At 39.8% G+C, this 17,502-nt stretch overlaps 1 long non-coding RNA gene across 1 annotated transcript; it reads right to left on the bottom strand.

The window, feature by feature from the left end:
• Positions 1-648: 648 nt before the first annotated feature.
• Positions 649-16,554, bottom strand: LOC130927414 (uncharacterized). Its single transcript, XR_009066426.1, has 3 exons — positions 16,485-16,554; positions 15,055-15,193; positions 649-1,017 (listed from the first exon to the last, which is right to left on the bottom strand). It is a non-coding gene; the product is annotated as an uncharacterized LOC130927414 (long non-coding RNA).
• Between the last annotated feature and the right edge of the window lie 948 nt (positions 16,555-17,502).

Genomic DNA, 17,502 nt, shown 5'->3' with positions numbered 1-17,502 from the left:
TTGAAAGTCCGTGTTGCCCAACGACAGCCCCAAAACATCGCTGCTCTAGAGGTGATCTGCATGGAGGAATGTGCCAAAATACCAGCAACACTGTGTGAAAAGTTTGTGAAGATTTACAGAAAACGTTGGGCCACCGTTATTGCCAACAAAGGGTACATAACAAAGTATTGAGATGAACTTTTGGTATTGACCAAATACTTATTTTCCATCATGATGCAAATAAATTCTTTAAAAAATTAAGCAATTTGATTTTTCTGTTTTTTTTCCACATTCTGTCTCTCATGGTTGAGGTTTACCCATGCTGACCATTACAGGCCTCTCTAATATTTTCAAGTGGGAGAACTTGCACAATTAGTGGTTGGCTAAATACTTATTTGTCCCACTGTATAAGGCAAATAAGTTTGCTTAAAAGTTGGTGGGTACAATTTGAGCATCCTGAAAAGTTGGTACTGTTATGTCCCTACCGTCTCTATGCAAACCTACGCTCTTGGTCAGAAGCTTACGTACCAGTCCACATCTTTACTTAGTGCTCTATCATCTCAAACAGCAAAAACAAATGGACAAAAAAACCCAAAATTGTAATGATGGATTCATACATATAGCAGGGGATCAAAGACAGGACGTACAGAAACACAGTCTTGTTAAACATCACATACAGATGGACTAAAATGTATGACCTCAGTCTCATTTCACTCACTGAAATGTCTCATTCACAAAACATACTAATGCCTAAAGACATTAGGGCACCACTGTATTCCAGTTAGCTGGTTGATGACCAGTGCTGCTTCTGGGAATATTCCATGTGTCATCTTTATGACTGCCTCTCAAAAGAGGCATGACTCATGAAAATATTATTCCATTAACCCTCAGCTGCTACATTTATGATTTTGTGCGTGAGTCACATAGCTGCAGGTTGGCAAACAAAACAGCCTCACTCTGTAGGTCTTTTGTTGCCAAATGTCAATCCATACCGTCTTGTTTCTATCAATGTCATGCGGCAGCCCCCGTTCAGCAATCCTGCAGGGAGGAAAGGGTTGTGGGATTAAAGCGGACAGGTGTTCTCACTCCTTGGAGAAATAAAAACAAGAAAAGCATCGATGGAGGGCCATGTCTGTAGAACATCCATAAAATAGATCATAGGCTCGAGGCCAGAAAATAGCCGATCCATCAGTCCGATTGAGGAATCATTGGTAGATCTTGAGCTAATGTTTAGCTAGTGGTGAGAACATGTTAGCTTATAAGTGGGAATGTGAGTAATTTTGACTCTGAAAGTTGAACAAACTATTGGTAAAAAATCTCAGACTGCATTCCTCAAGGGGGTGAGAGGGAATCTGCTTTGCACACGTAATTCAGCAAATTGCCACAACTCTGCACATTTTCACAGACAGATGGCATTCCTCCATCAGTGTGACATAAAATACTTGTTGGACTGCGATAATTTCTTTTAACACAAGAAAGGAGAAAAAGTGAATCCCTGCTGTTAAATGGCATACTATTCACTTTTAAACACCCATGGTCCCACCTACTTCACGAGTTGAGAGATTTGCGAGACGTCTTTCTCCTTTCATGCTGAAAAGTGAAAAATATCCAGCTTTGAATAGCGGTATGAAAGTGGCTAGTTTCTTTTTACCAGTGGCTTCAGCTGTAAACTTTACAACACAGGCTTGGCTTTTTGTTATTCGCGTTCTCACAGCCCCGGCTCCGCCTCTGATACTACCCCCAAAAGCAGAGAAATTTGCAGTTTGACTTATTGCACTGATTTTGGTACAGAAGTCATGGGTTCAGTTCCCGGCTCTTGTCCAAATGCCCAGTTACTTCCAACCCACACCCTGATTAATAATGATTGGGTTGTGTCAGGAAGGGCATCGACATAAAAAGTATGAAACAAATTGCGCAAATAACTCGCTCTGGCGACCATTGGCTCAGTGGTAGAGTAGTTGTCCCCCAACCCAGAGGTTGTGGGTTCGATTCTTCGCCCTGATGAACTCGCCTAAGTATCCTTGAGCAAGATACTGAACCCCATGTTGCTCCTGGTGCTGCGTCACCAGTAGGTGAATAGTGAGATAGTGTAAAGCGCCTTGAAAGGTGGAAAAGCGCTATATAAGTATAACACCGTTTACCGTTTACCATTGATGAGACAGGCAACAACTACTCCGATCCCCTCACATTGTGTGTCAGTTAAAAGAAATACATTGCACAGATAAAATGCTATTTTTTTTTATAGGTAAAAAATGTATTCATGCAAATAAAATATAGACACAGTGGTACCTCTACACACTAAGTTAATTTTTTCCAGGACGTTGTTTGTAAGTCGAAATGCTCGTATGTCGAGCAGGATTTCCCCATAAGAATATATTATAATTACATTATTTCATTCCACAGCCCGAAAACCTTCACTAAATCCTGTATAAATACTCCTGGTACAATTTACAAATTGCAATTACACATAGGAAAACAAATACAGTAGGGCAAGTAAGTATTTAGTCAACCACTAATTGTGCAAGTTCTCCCACTTGAAAATATTAGAGAGGATTGTAATTTTCAACATAGTTAAACCTCAACCATAGGAGACAGAATGTGGAAAAAAAAAACAGAAAATCACATTGTTTGATTTTTAAAGAATTTATTTGCAAATCATGGTGGAAAATAAGTATTTGGTCAATACCAAAAGTTCATCTTAATACTTTGTTATGTACCGTTTGTGGGCTATAACGGAGGCCAAACGTTTTCTTTAACTCTTCACAAGCTTTTCACAAACTGTTGCTGGTATTTTGGCCCATTCCTCCATGCAGATCTCCTCTATAGCAGTGATGTTTTGGGGCTGTCGTTGGGCAACACGGACTTTCAACTCCCTCCACAGATTTTCTATGGGGTTGAGATCTAGAGACTAGCTAGGCCACTCCAGGACCTTGAAATGCTTCTTACGAAGCCACTCCTTTGTTGCCCTGGCTGTGTGTTTGGGATCATTGTCATGCTGAAAGACCCAGCCACTTCTCATCTTCAATGCCCTTGCTGATGGAAGGACATTTCACTCAAAATCTCTCGATATATGGCCCCATTCATTCTTTCGTTTACACAGATCAGTCATCCTGGTCCCTTTGCAGAAAATCAGCCCCAAAGCATGATGTTTCCACCCCCCTGCTTCACAGTGGGTATGGTGTTCTTCAGGTGCAATTCAGTATTCTTTCTCTTCCAAACACGAGAACCTGGTTTTCTACCAAAAAGTTCAATGTTGCTTTCATCTTACCATAACACATTCTCCCAGTCCTCTTCTGGATCATCCAAATGCTCTCTAGCGGACCTGGACGGACCTGGACGTGTACTTTCTTCAGCAGGGCAGTGCAGGATTTAAGTCCCTGGCGGCGCATTGTGTTACTGATAGTAGCCTTTGTTACTGTGGTCCCAGCTCTCTGTAGGTCATTCACTAGGTCCCCCCGTGTGGTTCTGGGATTTTTGCTGACCATTCTTGTTATCATTTTGACGCCACAGGGTGAGATCTTGCATGGAGCCCCAGATCAAGGGAGATTAACAGTGGTCTTGTATGTCTTCCATTTCCTAATAATTGCTCCCACAGTTGATTTCTTTACACCAATCGTTTTACCTATTGCAGATTCAGTCTTCCCAGCCTGGTGCAGGTCTACAATTTTGTCTCTGATGTCCTTCGACAGCTCTTTGGTCTTGGCCATAGTGGCATTTGACTGACTGAGGTTGTGGACAGGTGTCTTTTATGCCGATAATGGGTTAAAACAGGTGCCATTAATACAGGTAACGAGTGGAGCCTCGTTAGAAGTTAGACCTCTTTGACAGCCAGAAATCTTGCTTGTTTGTCGGTGACCAAATACTTATTTTCCACTCTAATTTGGAAATAAATTCTTTAAAAATCAAACAATGTGATTATGGGTTTTTTTCCACATTCTGTCTCTCATGGTTGAGGTTTACCCATGTTGACAATTACAGGCCTCTCAATTCTTTTCAAGTAGGAGAACTTGCACAATTGGTGGTTGACTAAATACTTATTTGCCCCACTGTAAATTATCAATAAAAACGAAACAATAATACAGTATAATAATAAAAATTCCGGTAATAATGTAACGAATCAGATTCTAATGTGGCGTGTGTGTTTTGCGTGCTGTACCTGAACGCACCGCGTAGCTGACGTGACAGTGAGATAGATAGGTGCGGTAGAGATTTTACTTTATCTTTTAATGTTGTTGTTGGCTTCAACTGCGGCAGACAGTCGGGATTTTGTGTTGCAAAAGTTCTGAAATAAATGATTAAAAAACTGACAAAGCTGGCAGTTTCTTTGGCGAGGTTACCACAATAATAATCGTCACCTTAGCTTATAAAGAGGGGCGAACGGAGGTCGGAGGAGGACCGTCGAGATCGTAGACATTCTACGGCCTTATTGTCGAGCCAGTTCACGGATGTGCACGCCACGCTCATATTTTTCTATCATTTCCATCTTCATTTCAATTGTAAGTGTCACCCTTTTCCTTTTTTTCACCACCTGCACTAACCTTCTTGGAGCCCATGTTGATTTCTCTCACAAGAAAATCTGCCGCGCGTCCGTCTTGAGGGAAAACAAAGCAAACCGCAGTGCTGTCAAAAATCGTCGTATTTCGAGCATGTCTTCGGATATAGAAACAAATGGTGAGTCAAATTTTACGTCGAATGTTGAAAAGATCGTGTGTCGAAACTATCGTATGTCGACTCTATGTAGTTAAATATAAAAATATACATTCAAGTAAAATAGTAAATTAATTTGAAAATGTAAATAAAGTGAGAGATGTTTAAAATGATATGCTACATGATTACCACAACTGAATACCTTATGGCCACATTTACACAACAACGATCTTACGCAATAACACAAAAGTTTTGCCGTTATTTTAATTCCACGTTTACACAACCATTATGTGTTGGGGAAACATCGTGCACACGGAAGCGCAAAAGCTCCAATTTACCGATGTAGTGTGCATTCCCTATGTTTAGGTGGCAGCACCACCAAAACTTGATTCCTGCATGTATCCCTTTCCTTCTGCTGTTTCCTCATTAATCCTGGTCAAATAATAACATGGCAAAACGCATCAGGCAGAGTAATTTTGTGTGGACTGACAAGGAGGTAGAGCTGTTTCTTGTTGAATAATGTTGAATTTAGACCAGTGTTTTTCGACCGGTGTGGAGATCGTCAGGTGTGCCGCGAAAAACTATCTGATGTCGCTTTTCTCAGTAGGAAGAAAGGAGTAGGTAGAAAGTTCTCAGTCATGCGCAGATGAGCGAGGAATTGCTCGTATCGCATTCAAGAACTGCTCGGATTTCTAGCCATCAGTCACCTTGCTGTCCGCGACAATGTGGACAATGTGGACAAAGCTTAAACGTCATCTCCAAACGAAACACCCTTCGCTTCAAAACAAGTCGATGAACTATTTTGTTCGCCTTTGTGAAACACTGAGAAACAGCCAACTTTTTGAAGAAAAACTACAAAGGTAAATGAGAAAGCACTCAAAGCCAGTTACCTTGTTGCTAAATCCAAAAAGTCACACACTGTGGCAGAGACATTAATACCAGAGCCGTATAAAGAGAGTCGCGACACTCTTTGATGTCGCCGCAGATGGTCACGTGGTCTCTGTAGGGTGTGGGTAGTTCCAAGCACAATCAGCACTGTAGTGGTTTTCAATGGAACTGACAGCAGTAATTGCGACATTTATGGGAAAATGGATAAAATCGCATATCTAAGTAGTAGTTTGATTTTGTCATTGCATTATAACATATATTTAAATGCTAGTTTTACATTTGGAGGGGTAAGGCAAAAACTGAAAACTATGTAAACTGTTACGCAGAAGGGAACTTTCCCATGTGGAGTCAGTTTCATTCTTGTGTTAGCATTTGCACGAGAAATCAACTTTTACATTGAAATGCAAGATGATTTAGGTTTTTCTTTTTTCACAACAAGAATACTGTTTTTCCAGAGAATGTCTAGATTTCCTTGATTCGCCTACCTGTGGTAATATATTAAAGATGACACCATGTACAACATAGTTTGTTCCCAAGTTCTAAATGGCACATCCTAGTTTGTTTCGTCGCATTGACATATAAAAACACTTTTGTTTCCCAAAAAGTTGGAGGTCACAACTTTTGAATTCTATTTTCCACTTGTCTTTACTGTTGTACTTTCTAATTCTTATATTTATATATATATATATATATATATATATATATATATATATATATATATATATATATATATATATATATATATATATTATGCGTGTACATTTTCCTTTATTTTATAGACTTAGTTTGACCTGAAACATTCAAATTATGTTGAATAAATATTTCCCGCTTAACTAAAATTTTGAATATAGCCTCTAATTTTAGCAAAACCAAACCTGTACCTTTTTAGAGTCATTTTTCATTTAGTCTGGACCCAAGCAACACAAATAAAAGGATTTCAAGACAGGAACAAAATTCTATTATTTTCTGTAACATGGTGTAATGTATAATAATAACATCTTATTACCCTTTGATAAAGAAAAACATTTTTATTGAACAACTGGTGAAATTGGTGTCATGGTTCATTGTTTACACCTAACATTTTATAGATTGTGGCCTTTGATGGTTGGTTGTGCAGCATGGGAAGAACAAGAACAGCAGAAAAAATGGATGGCAATATGTTTTTTGCTATTTGAAAAATGGGCTTCATACCCAAAGCCAGCAGGCACCAGCAGCAGTCCCCAGCAGAAGCGGATCTTGAATATAATTTAGTTTTCTATCGTAAATTTGTGTTTATTGTTTGTTGACATCACTTTTCAATCTATACAAATCTCTAAAATATAATAACGTCAAACATTTTGGTGTAAAGAATACAGATTGTCATTTATCGACTTGGTACTCTTCCTTGAGGGTGAAACCTTAGCTCAAAGCTTACGAAATCGAGCTAATTAGCACGTGAAAGCCAGTTGTGTACCAATACTCACAAATATAGATAAGTGTGAACGTCACAAAGGGCCTCTGAAAGAGTTGACAATTTAAAAAAAGAGGTTTACGTTTTTAAACTACCCACACCCTACATTAGAGGATATAAAATTTATCCCTGGCGATACATTCCCAGTTAGCAGAGTCAGCTTAAAAAGTAGGAGAAAATAGCTTGTCACTTAGATAAAATATATGTACAACTACGCCACGCACATACAAATAAAGCTCAACATATACATTATAATGTGCCTCTTATAGAATATAGACTGTTGAAAATTCAAAAGGGACCGGTTTTATCATCAACTTACCTCCGAATATACTTGACAGACATTCGTATGAATGAATGTCTTTATATGGCTCTGATTAATACTACCTACCTGCAAACCCATTGTCAGCGAGATGCTCGGCCATGGTGCCGTTAAAGAAATTGCTAAAGTTACCTTGTATGATAATTCTGAGCCTAACTGCTATAAAAAATAAAAAATAAAAAAACAGACTTAGAGCTGTTGAAAAAGATTCCTGCCAGGATATCGGCTTTGTGTACATCTATGCAGGCTCAAGTTTCACACTAAGTATAAATTCTGAGTAATCATTTTATAACTAAATATACTGTACAGAAAGTAATTTTGAAACATTTTTTAATTGTGGTGTGACGCAAGATTTTTTTCCAATGTACAAAATGTGCCGTGACTCAGAAAAGGTTGAAAATCACTGACTTAGACTGTGAACAAGGTTGCTACTTGAAGACACATTTTAATACACTGTCGGGCTGTCTGCGTGCACTGACCTCATCAGTATATTCACCCCTTCACTGACAAACACAATGGAGCATTATCGCCACCTACTGTTCCGGAGTACGGAAGTCCATCACTTTTGCGTTTCAACTATTTAGACTCCGACGACAGGGGGGGTGCGTTGTCCAGATTTCCACATTGCAAGGCGTTTACGAACTCTTCTTTTTAGCCTCCCAAAATGCCATCGCTATTTTAAAGATAGGGTTCCCTGGAAAGGTTTTAGCGTTCTCATCCCCGTTGCCATTGTCGTGTAAACGGCTCCTAAATAATAAAACATTCAAATTGAATAATAAAACCTTGATTTAAATATTTACATTACAGTACCGTATTTTTCGGACTAAAAGCCACAGTTTTTTTTTTTTTTTCATTGTTTGGCTGGGGATGAGACTTATACTCTGGAGCGATTTATGTGTGAAATTACTAACACATTATTACATCATTTTTAGTGATGCACGATAATGCATTTTCCAGCCAATACCGATTACCGATAATTTCCTCCTCGTTCCAACCGATAATGTCAAGCCGATAATTTTATTAAAAGATTTATGTAAAATGTTAAAGTATACACAAGAGAAAATATTACTGTACAAAAATATTATTGCTCTTTTTTTCCAACATCAAATGTGAACAAGTCGTAAATTCCAACATGTAAATAAATGGTAAATGGTGTTATATAGCGCTTCTCCACCTTTCAAGACAGATTGTCTGACATTGTGTAATGGTAAACTTTTGGCAACAATTACTTAGAGTAAATACATAAGTTGCACAAAAATGGCTTTAAAAGTAAGCCATTCCTAACGTATAACATTACTACACAGCAAAAACACAACTCCTTAAAACTAGTTAAATTTCCTTGTTTTCAGTGTAAATCTATTGGAAATAAGTGAAATTAACCGCCAGCACTTCAAGTATATTTCACTCAGATTTCTTGAAGAAAAATAGCCAGCTGAAAATAAGCTTAACAGCCTTATTTTAAGCAATAAATTATACATAATCCTAAAAAAAAAAAAAAAAAAAAAAAAAAAACTTGTCAGAAATGTTCTTTATTCAAGAATATGTATGGTTCAAAAAATTTATTTGAAAGCAATTTTTTCTTGATTTAGGTGAAAAATGACATTTTTTTAATGTTTGGGCTTAATAAGAACAAATAGCAATATTTAGTTCAAGTGGAATAATCTGGCGCATTCATCTGTTAACTTGTCTTCAACACTCAAACAAGCTGGGGAAAATTATTTGACTGGATTTAAGAAGAATGATCTGATTAAGACGTCATAAATTTAAAGCGTACTGAATGCATTACTGACTGGATGACTTCTTTGTGTGGTTTGGTGCATGTTAAAATTATCAACTAACCACTGTGCCGTCATGATAAACATGCTTTCTTGACATCACTTGTGTAAATGTCCGTGGTAAAACTGATGTGATCGGCATGTCTTTCACGAAGAATCGTGGTCGTATAAACTGCATTATTTTTTTCATCCAGGGGTTTGGCTATCGGGTCATTTCGGGAATTTCCTCCCGCCTGTGCCCTTCAGTCCGCCCGGCTGCCAAATTAGCACCCGCGCCAGGCCTCTGTCTTGAACCGGAGTGGCGGCGGCAGCTAAGTTCGTACCGGATATCCGCCCGCCCCGGCCGGCTCGCTGCGGCATATTCGGTGCTTTGCTCTGCTCTGCCCGCTGAGGGCAAGGCGGCGGCCTGCGTGACCGGACCGGCAGGCTCCGTTGGAAGACAGCTACTTGTCGACTATCGGTCTCGTGAGGTGTTAAGCCATAGATGGGAGTTTACCACCCGCTTTGGGCTGCATTCCCAAACAACCCGACTCCGGGAGGACCGCAGCGTCTCTGTATCTTCACAAGCCCCGCAGCTTCCTTCATAGTTCATTTGTGTTTACAATAGCTTTAGCATTCGCGCTAGCAGCAGCCTCGTATTCGTTCCAAAAATCATTGTGATGCAGTTTTAAATGGCTGCTGGGTTAGTGCTAGTGGTGTTCAATGAGGACACTTTCTTTACGCCTCGTGGAACTGTTTTGTAGATGGCGAGAGTGTCGTTTATTTCATTTCACACACGGGAAAAGCAACGCACGCTAGTGAGAGCGCCTTAACACTAGTGTTGTATCGGTCGCGAACGATTCGTTCTTTTTGAACGAATTGTTTGGGTGAACGAGACCGAACTAATCACCATCTGCACTGATTCGTTCTATAAAGTTGGGGCTTGTTCGCTGCGTGGGAGGGCGTTGAGCAAGCGGCAGCGTCTTCTGACATCGCACACGACCAATCAGACGCCAGCCTCATCACGGGCAGGGGAGGGAGCGGAAACAGAATCAGGGCGTCTGTCACTCACTTCCACGTGTAGCCAATAAGCAGCCAGCGTGCACGCAAGGGGGCAAGACTGAGTTATGTCACTTCCCTTTCAGTGACTCGGTCCTCCGGTTCCTGACCTAGCTTGCTGCTAACTTGACTTTCCAGTAATGCGGTGAACGAGTCAAAAAAATGGAAGGAAATTACTTTGTCACATATTTGTTAATGTGGAGCCTATCAAATGCTGCTCAAACAGACAAAACACCACACAAATCTAGCGAGCATGGTTTAGTGTACTACTTTTCTCAACAGATTCGGGACTACCTATGACGACATACTATCAAATTTACAGTAGTTTAAAACATGGGTAGCTTAAAAAAAAAAAATTAAAAAAAAAAAAAAAACACGGGTAGCTACGAAGCAAGCAAAAGTGAGCTGCGGTCGCGTGACGGCAGTGAAGGGGGCTGAGAACTGTCACTATATGGAGGCTTCATGGCAGCGATATTTACCTCATATGTGCACAGAAAAAAAAGAATATTTAGTATGATCACCATTATGCTGATTTGCAATGAAATGTATATACATGTCAATTTTTTTCCGACTGTTTTATTTTTTTTTCGTGTCAGAGCGTGTCGGGTGTTGGTTGGTTTGACAAATGTCCATCCGTCCATCATGTGCTACTCAAGCGCCCAAAAACAACGCACGCGGACACGGGAGATGTCGCAATATGTCTACATTTTTCTTAACAGACTAGTGAGAGTAGAAAGGCAACATCGTAAAGAGCAAACAATTATTTCTCGTCAGCATTTGACGATCTGAGATGAGGGGATGACAGGGCAGCTGACCGGATTATTTTATTTGTTAATACCAGTGCAAAAATTCAATACGATCATCTTAATACTGATTTGCAATTAAACTGTCAAATATCAAAATGTAGTATTGTTTTTATTTCAGAGCAGCACATTTGACAACTAGCTATTTACACTTTAGTTTTAACAATAGTGACCTAAAATAATAGTGATGAGTATAAAAACTAAAAAAAAAACAGAGCGAGAGGTAAATATGATGTGTTGGTCGTTCCATATTTAGAAATTAAACTTTCGATTTATTTTTATTTTCGTGACAGCAAGCATGCCGCGTTGGCTGGAAGCAGCAGCATTGTATATGTGATTGAGATCATGCTAAAGACAGTCCGTGCGCCCCCGACCCCAAACCCCCACTCCTCCCACAAAAGGAAAATGTTTAACCGTGTCGTAAATCGAAATGCAAGCACGAGCCATGACTTTGATCCCATTGAACTATGACAGACGAGGGGAAGTTCTCCCTCGCTTTTGCAGCAGCGGGTGGGAGACGAGGCTGTCTGTGAAAGCAGAATGATATCGCCTGTCACTCATTTCTGAAACTACGACGAGTGGTCAATGAGGAGCCTGTGTGCAAGAGAGGGAGGGACCAAGCAATGTCACTTCCCGTTCAGTTATACTGCGAAGCGGTCTTTGGTGATTCGTTCGGCAACGTCACTTCCCGTTCACTAACCGAACGATTCATTTGGGCGGGGAGGGAGATGAGGGGGGCGAACGATTCGTTGAATGATTTGTTTGAACGAATCTTTTTTCTGAACGAACCGGAATGGATTCGTTTACTCAAGTGAACGACAGATTCCGTCACTACTCAACACTGATGTGTAACACCGCCTCCTCTATGACGCCGTACTCCTCAACCCCTCCTCCCACAGGGGCTTCAGAGAGGGGAGGGGTTGAGCAGGTGGCGGTGGAGAAGTGGAGAAAACTGCTTGGTTGCGCACATTTGGAGGCTAAATCAAGTATACAATTATCGGATTGCATTATCGGTTGATTTTTTTGTTAATCTGTATTATCTGTGTGACGTCATAATTGCCATTATCGGCCGATAATTATCGGTAACCGATATTATCGTGTATCTTTAATCATTTTGCATGTTATTTTGGTGTTTTGGAGTGACACTGATGGTTTGGTAAACTTGTTAGGATGTTCTTTATGCTATAGTTATCTGAATAACTCTTAATAGCTATGTTACGTTAACATACCGGCCACGTTTACATTTGGTTGTCCATGCATCGTGTAACATTATAATACTGTACACTTATTTAACATGTTGTTCTCTATTGTATTTTTATTTCAAATTGCCTTTCAAGATGACATATCTGTTCTATGTGTTATATGTGTTATATGGATTTTATCAAGTGAATTTCCCCGAAAAATGCTTATTTTCCGGTGTGATTTATATATATGTTTTTTTCCTCTTCGTTTATACTCAGGTGCGACTTATAGTCCGAAAAATACAGTATACAGTATATACAAAAAAGTGACAGCTAAAATGTTTTTTGCCTTACCTGTTGAAAGAACGTCAGTAATTCATAATAATGTATCATCCATTCATTATTAATTTAAAGAAGGAAAATTCAGGTAAAACTTGTGTGAATTTAACATTTGCTACTCTTCTTAGCTCTAGTACAATACCATAACGGGCTGAGTGTGTACTCTGCAATGCAATTGGAGCCATTATGCTCTAGGTTCAGGTTCAGAGTTTATTTGTCATTGTCAGGATAACAATGAAATTCAGATTGTAGTTCTATGACAATTACTTGTCTGGGCGCGTAACCGACAATCTCCCGTTCACTTGAGTGAATGAGCTGTCTGCTCGGGATTAGCGCGTCACTGTACAATTCTTGACACTGGCCTCCCACAGGAAACAGATTGAATCTTTTGTGTATAATAACATCATATTACAGTGTGTGTGCACGGGCCCCACCAGCGGAGCGCTGTCATCGTGGGAACGCTAATTGGATTTGCCGGCTGAGCGCTCCGTGGCCACGGCGGGTTCCTGTCAGGGATAATAAGGACCCGACGCAACGGGCTGCGGCCTGTCGAGGAGCATCTCGAAAGGCCGCAAATATCATACGACTGGTGAATTTGTCACCCTCTTATCACGCCACGAAACCCGCTACAAGCGTGTGATTTATATCGCTTCGCCTCTAAGAACACGGCTTAAGCCCTCAGTCAGTAATCTTGCGGTGGTTTATCTCCGTCGTGCTACAAGTGGCACAGCTAACAGTGCGAGCCTTGTAGTGGATGTCCCGAGCCGTGGACTGGAGCTGCTGTTAATGGACGAGGTTCCGACAGGCAGAACTAAAGAGTTATTTACTCCACTTGTCGCTTGCCTTTTTCTCCTTTGCTTCAAGAAGTCTTCCCTTCATAGTGATAATGCTTGCATTCCAGAACAGCATGCCTACCCTAAGCAAAGCAACCATATGGACATGTCTACACACATATAGTATGAGTGTATGTGTTTCAACTGGTTAACTTACCAATGTTTTCATCCCAAATATTGTTTGAGGTGTTTTAGTGCGGTTCTGGAAAAAGGGTTAGGGTTGTTGAGTCTGAATTTTTATTGTAAAATTTGCTAAGGAGACTTGTTTGACTTTATTTCAGTGAACAGAGGAAAAAAATTTCAATAATATGGAAGAAACTTTAATTGGTTGTCCTTTGTGGGGGCTTTCGATGGCTTTAAGATGTGATCAATCTGAAATCAACAGATTTTTGCCATCTAGGCCTGTCTTCCTAGAAACAAGGAACAAGTGAAGGCTCACTTGCTATATAGACCCTACCCACGTGACGTCACAGCTCCTTCCTCCTGACTGGTGCCGCCCAATTGTCCGTCAACACATCATGTTTACCTGTTACGGCTACGTACATTCCTCCTATTTACGACGTGTTTTTCTGCTCGTTAACATTAATAATCAAAATGGTGAAGGCGTGTGTGGCGGTCGGTTGCAATAACAGAGAAGATAGATAGATAGACGGAGAAGACGGAGAGACTTTAAGTTCTACCGGATTCCGAGAGACCCGGAGAGAAGAGAGCGAGATGGGCTGGTGCAATTCGACGAGAAAACTGGGCTCCAAACGATTACCACAGATTATGTAGTAGTCATTTTATATCTGGTAAGATGCATTTAATATATATTTAGAGGGTTTTGGGCTGACAACCACAATTAAGATCATTGCTAGGCTAATCGCCGACAACATACACGTATGTATGTAGTGAGAGTGCTATCGCTAAACCATATAAACATTAAAGCCCTAACTCCATTGACAAACGACATGAAATACATTAGACTTGACAGTGGATGTTAGCAATAACAAAAGATTTTGAATTGAAAATTTCGTAACTCACCTTTCCAAGCACAAGATAGATTCCTGCCGAATTTTCGCGGACGAGGACCTGTTTCACCCAACCAGCAACGAAGTATTCATAAGCCTCCAAGCTCTTAAAGTTTTTCAAACTTTCGTGAGAATAGGCTGACTTTGTGTGGACAAGATAGTTGTACAAATCAGGGTAGCTAGCAGATGTCAGGCAAATACGGCGGAGACAGCGAGTCAAAAAACATCGATTTAGGCATCAAATATGGATCTGCCGAATGGATAAACTGAAGCTTTTCCACATAACGCCTTTTATGCAACGCATCAAGTGAGTTTACGGCATCCGAAAGCACCGGGTCTTCCATGAAATGCATTATAAATTGCTCGATCAATTGAGACCATTGATAATACAGACACAAAATGACGGACAAGGGGGCGGAACCATACAGCGAGCACGTGATTTTGTGACGTCGGTGGGTAGGGTCTATAGCTGTTTTGATTTTAATTCTACTGAATGAAATAACTCTTGGTGGCCTCATGTTGCCTTGAAACTGAAAATCCTGGTATCAACACCGTGAATCTAGAAGTTCATGGCTGATAACCGATGCAAAATTGTTAACCATTTTTTTTTTAAATGTCCGATAATGACTTTTTGACCAATTGTCTAACTTAGGGTGACCAAACGTCCTCTTTGGCCCGGACATGTCCACTTTTTACATCCTGTCCAGGGCATCCGGTGGTGTTTTACAAATTCATGAAAATGTCCTGTGTTCATTGCTTTTTGCGGGACCAATTAGCATGTGTTGAAATTACCTGACACTTTGCACAGAATACTACGGTATTGTGCTGCCTGTGACGTGTTCCCAGAGAGCCTGCCCAGTGGCTGGTTCTGCTGTGCTCAGTAACAAAGAAGACAGAAGTCAGAGCAGTGTTCCATCATTCCCAAATGTGCCTAAGTGGATGTACACAGATGAGATGCAAAAAAATCCCCACAATCCCCCGTCCCCATCAGTGCAGTACAATTTCAAAGACACTTTTTGCAAACACTTTTATACTTATTTGTTGAGCAAACAAAAACTGCTGGGAAAGATCAGCCTTACAGAAAAATATGCATGGGCACACAAGGACGATAAGAAGACTAAAACAGGGATGAGAATGACAACTAAGGACTAAAGTGACATTTTTTGTTTGTTAAATTAGTATTGTTGTGAGGCTGCTGTTTGATTTACATTATTTCACTGAAAAGAGCTTTTTATACATACATATATTTACAGCAGAAGTATTATTTAGAACAGTTTCAGATTATTATTTTATTGGAAAGTAACTGAAAAGACCGCTATTACTTTGTTCAAGTATGATACACTAATACAGAAGAAACATTATTTGTTTTAGAATAATTTCAATCCAGTTTTTTTTTTTTTTAAATATCTAGGAATAATAAAGCCTGTTGAGTAACCTCTTAGAATTATAATTTCTGTCTTTGGTTATATAGCTATTATTTTGTCATAAAACTGGATTTTCTATCCTCTGGAGGAGGCATACTTGAAATACAGTATATTAAAGTGATACGGCATCTTTGAGTGAACTTTGAGTATAATTTAAGTATCTCGAGGCAAAGCCAAGTGTTCTCTTTTTCATCAAATCAAGATATGGTCACCCTAGTCTAACTCCAACAATAACAATAACTCAGAAATTATGATTTTGATATCAAACTAATGCCGATATATACGGTCGTGGTCTTAACATTTTATAGCTAATTGTATTGTGATGCCCCACAGAGTTGGGTGAAAAGTATTGGGTTTTTTAATTTGAAATATATATATGGCGGAAAACACAGATAAGGCTGAAAAAGCAGTTTCTGCCCTTGCACCCCTCTTTGAAATAAACTTCTGTATTTTAATCCAAAAGAACTGTTGTGTTTGATAGACCAATATGTCTATATGCTGCCATAGCAGTTTCATGGCGCACTATGCCCCCGGACTATTTTTAATTTGTCCGTTTTACCCTGGACACCCCCGTTTAGACACAACCCAACCGCTTTTGTTCCAACCGAGCGATAAAAAGAAAGTAACTAATTATGTAGCACCCCCTCGGAATGACGACGTGAGATCGACTGATGTGCAAGGTTTCTTATTTTCCAAACAGTCCATACAACACCGTGAAACTAAAATTCAATACAAAACAATTAACATTTCACAGTGATCAGTTATCAGTTATCAAACAATTCCAAACAAATAAAATACCTCGCTGTGCTCTCCGAGGCGTGCAAATCAACCCGAACACGGAAGCCACTCCCAAGACCAGCGGGCAGACATCAGCTGGTCAAATCAAGTAACAGTTTGCATTTGTTAGATGTTAAAAAGCAAAGGATAGATATTTAACTCAACAAGGAAGTGTGCTTGCCGGCTCCTGCGTTGACAAGACGTGGCTGTCTGCTGATTGACAACCGGATGTTACGCTGTTTAAATATGCGCAGCATTGGTCCAAACAATTTATTAACAATTTACAAAAATAGCAACGATCGTTCACAAAAATAATAAAAATGCACTTAATATTGGCCTCTTACAAATTATTTTTATTGTAAGAAATGTCTATCATGTTAACCTTTGAATTATTAATTGAAGACAATCATCCCCACTGCCGTGTTTGACATGAGTCAGGGTAGTTTTGTTTGATTTTTCGTTTTCAAAAGGCGAGGAAGAGACTTGGAAGAGCCGTTCGGGTTAGCATGTCTCCTAGCTCTCATGCCTCCTGTTTTGTTTACGCTTTTTCCTCCGTCTCCGAAGACGGGGGCAGGGAAATGACAAAAGCCGGACTAACTCCGGTGGCATAAAATACTGTTCGGGAGTTTTGACTATTATGCAGTAATTTAGCCCTGTTGTACTGAATAAATACATTTTTGATATTTCATATTCCATTTAGCACAATACTTTCGTTTGTGATGACGATACAATTTATTTAGCAATTGGGGAAAAATGCCTTGATAAAAAGAATAACCTGTAATAATATTGGAGTACAGTTAAAAAAAAAAAAAAAGATGACATTTTGCTGCTCTGTTGCATTTTCCTCGTTCCGAATCTTCCTCCTCCATTGGGCTGAATTCTAAATCAGCTGAAATCATCACCTAGATTGTGGCACCAGAGCGCCATAATGACAGGAGTATTTGAACGGCAGCTTGAAAGACTCATTTCTCGTCATCTGCACTATGCCAAATTGTTGTATATAGTCGAATCGTCTAAATATGATTTTCCTTCACATAAT

This window comes from Corythoichthys intestinalis, chromosome 1 (assembly GCF_030265065.1).
Source record: "Corythoichthys intestinalis isolate RoL2023-P3 chromosome 1, ASM3026506v1, whole genome shotgun sequence".
Lineage (NCBI taxonomy): Eukaryota > Metazoa > Chordata > Actinopteri > Syngnathiformes > Syngnathidae > Corythoichthys > Corythoichthys intestinalis.
The sequence above is the reverse complement of the archived record's forward strand: the minus strand, read 5'-3'. Positions and strand labels throughout refer to the sequence as shown.